A 3,221-nucleotide genomic window follows, 5' to 3' on the forward strand; every position below is an offset into this window, starting at 1 on the left:
TCAGCAATATTTTTTGATTATTATGCACTGAATTTCTGGGCTGGGTGCTGGGAAGATGAAGACAAGTAACTTACACCTTCTTTCCTCAAGCATAGTAGGCTAGAGAGCAGTCAACAAGCCAGAAGTATACGATATGGTGCATTTAGTTAGGTATATACAAAACAAAAACAAAAATATAATCAGAAGTAAATCAAAAGAGAGAGTCAGGGGTGGGTTTTAATTCTGTCTGCAGTCAAGAAAATTTTCCCAGGATCTTGACTAGGTCTCAAGGATGAGTAGGTGTTTTCCAGACAGGCATATGGGAGAACTTGGGTAACAGCAGAGCATTATGGAAACATAAGACAGGGTGTACAAAGCCACAGAGGTATGAAACAACAGGGTGCCAGAGGAAAGCCACAGATGGTTTGGATTTGCTGAAATATGTGAAAAGGAGATAGGGGGAGAGATAGGACATGAAAATGGATTTGAAAAAGTGAAATTGCAGGCGGAGAAGTTGGTTGGGGGCTCTCAAAGCAAGAAAGAAGGAAAGGTTACATTAAGCAGCTCTCAGTGCTAATGAAAGGAAAGAAAGATTTGAGAGACAACTAGGAGCTAGACTGACAGGATGTGAAGATGACTGCATGATTCAGAGATGGAGGGGATGTCAGAGGTCTTGTGTGCATCTGACTAGATAGGAGATAGCAACAGAAGGGTGGCTTAGACTGTCCATAGGGGACAATACATGAGAGGTGAGACTGAGGGCCTGGTCCTGGAGAAGAGGGGCCTGAAATAAATGAGGAAACCATCTAGAAGGGGCCTGTTTAGTGGCAGAGAACCTGAAGTGAGAGCCCATAACTCTCCTTCACCACTAAAACATCTGTTGTAAATGAAAACAGTGATGGTCACAGTAGTAGGCAGACCATAGACCCCCATGATCCACACCCCTAATGGCCTTCCCTTGAGTGTGAGTGGGTGGGGGCTGCATTCATCCCAATAGAATGGGATGAAGATGATGGGATGTCTTTCCCATGACTGTCTAAAAAAGGTCCTGCCTTACATCCACACTGGGACTTTCCTACGTGGGGTAATGACATAGTGGCCATGTTGAGAAGCTCCATGGCAAGGACTTGCCAGCAGCCTGTAGTAACTGAGGAATCTTCAGTTGAGAGTCAGCAAGAAGCCTTTTCCCTCCATCCTGCAACTGGAAGGAAATGAACTCTGCCAACAACCTGAATGAGCTTGGCAATGGATTCTTCCCCAATCTAGCCTCCAGATGAGAACTTGGCCCAACAGATTCTTTGACTACAGTTTCATGAGACCCAGAGCAGAAACCCAACCAAGCCACATCCAGACTCTTGACCCACGGAAACTATGAGATAATAAATATATTCTGGAAGCCATTAAGTTTGTGGTCATTTGTTATAACAGCAAGAGGAAACTAATACAATCACACTGTGGTCGGTGCTCAGAAGAAAAACACAGTTACCCTTAGAGGTTTTAAGGACTAGGAAGAAAGGAGGAGGAAAAAAAAAAAAAAGAAGCAGTCACAGAGGTCTCTCCTGTAGTGGTAGAAGAAGGCTGGTTCTGTAGGCCAGCCAATTCTGGGCCAGAAGAGACCTGCACATCTGTTCACTTTCCAGCTACTTTCTGGGGTACCTTGGGGCTTCTCATGGAATGAAAGACCATCTCATAGTCTCCCTAAAAAGCAAGCAGATGGAATGGGGACAATATTTTCATGGGGTAATGTAACATTTACCCTATAGGTGCAGCATCTGCTCCCTGGGGGAAATGCCACACCATGGCAGAGAAACTAATTAGGTCCCTGAGGTAGCAGAAACCACTCTGCCCAGAGCAACCCACACTTTTGTCTTTTCTGCTTACTGGACAGTTATTTTTGTCTCCTTTTGTCCCAGGATCCTTCCCAGTCTCTTCCAAAGCTGTATATACCTGGAAAGAAAACCCTTCTGTTTTTTTTCTCCTTTCCCTCTCCCTTATACTTAGAAATAAGAGTTTTTCAACTCTCCAGGTATAATTCAGTACTATTTCAGGTAAAATTTTAAGGGGAAGGTAGCCACATTTATGTTGTGGAAACTCACACAGAAAGAAAATGCTAATTTTCATTACAGAGTAATTGGAGTGCTTTCTGTAAGTTATTATGTAAAAGATCATCATTACCTCACTTAAAACCCTATTCAATTGCTTGCTATCATAGGAAAATATGTTGAGGAACTCAATTTTTGGTAAGAAATTGTAAACTGCACCACATTCAAATCTTGGTTACTGATAGCAACTAATCATCCTCACAGAAGCTAGAGAGCTCTGTTTCAACCCACTCTGAGGTTCAGTGGGAAAAAAAACCATTCCCAGTTGCTCAAGAATTATGGCATGACAGGCCCTGTGCTAAGCAGTAGCGATCCTCACAACAATGACAGAGAAGAGCCACTACCGTCACCCCTCTGTGTCATGGGGGTGATCCCAGGACCCACTATAGATACCAAAATCTGCAGTTACTTAAGTCCCTGATATAAAATGATTTAATATTTGACCATAACCTACACCCACTCTCCTGTATATTTTAAATAATCTCTAGACTACTTGCAGTATCAAATACAACGCAAATGCTACATAAACAGGTATACCACTATGTTGTTTGGGGAATAACAAGATAAAACAATTTGTATATATTCAGTACAGGCAGAATTTTTTTCCCAATAAAAAGTTTTAACCTAAGTTGGGTTGAATCCATGGATGAAGATCCCAACGTTACAGAGGGCTGACTGTACTATCATTTGCCATTGAGGAAAAGAAAAATCAGGGGTGCCGGCAACGTAGAGGGAACTGTGACCACCCACAGAGCAGGCCCAGCGGCCTGCTGAGGGGCAGAGCCGCCCCCCACCCCCCGCGCCTGCCAGGTAGGCAGAACTGTGACCACCGACAGAAAAGGCCCAGTGGCCCGCGGCGGGACAGAGCTTCCAATCACTCCTGCAAGGTAGGCGGGCCTGCGACCCACCGGCAGAAGAGGAGCAGCGGCCTGCTGAGAGGCAGAGCCGCCCCCTCCCCCTGCGCCTGCAAGGTAGTCGGAACTGTGACCACCATCAGAACAGGCCAGACCTGCAACCGACAGACAGAACAGGCCCAGTGGCCTGAGGAAGGGTAGAGCCGCCCCCCACCCCCGCGCCTGCAAGGTAGGCGGACCTGCGACCCACTGGCAGAACAGCCCCAGAGGCCTGCAGAGGGGCAGT

The sequence above is a fragment of the Marmota marmota genome, unplaced genomic scaffold (assembly GCF_001458135.2).
Source record: "Marmota marmota marmota unplaced genomic scaffold, marMar, whole genome shotgun sequence".
Lineage (NCBI taxonomy): Eukaryota > Metazoa > Chordata > Mammalia > Rodentia > Sciuridae > Marmota > Marmota marmota.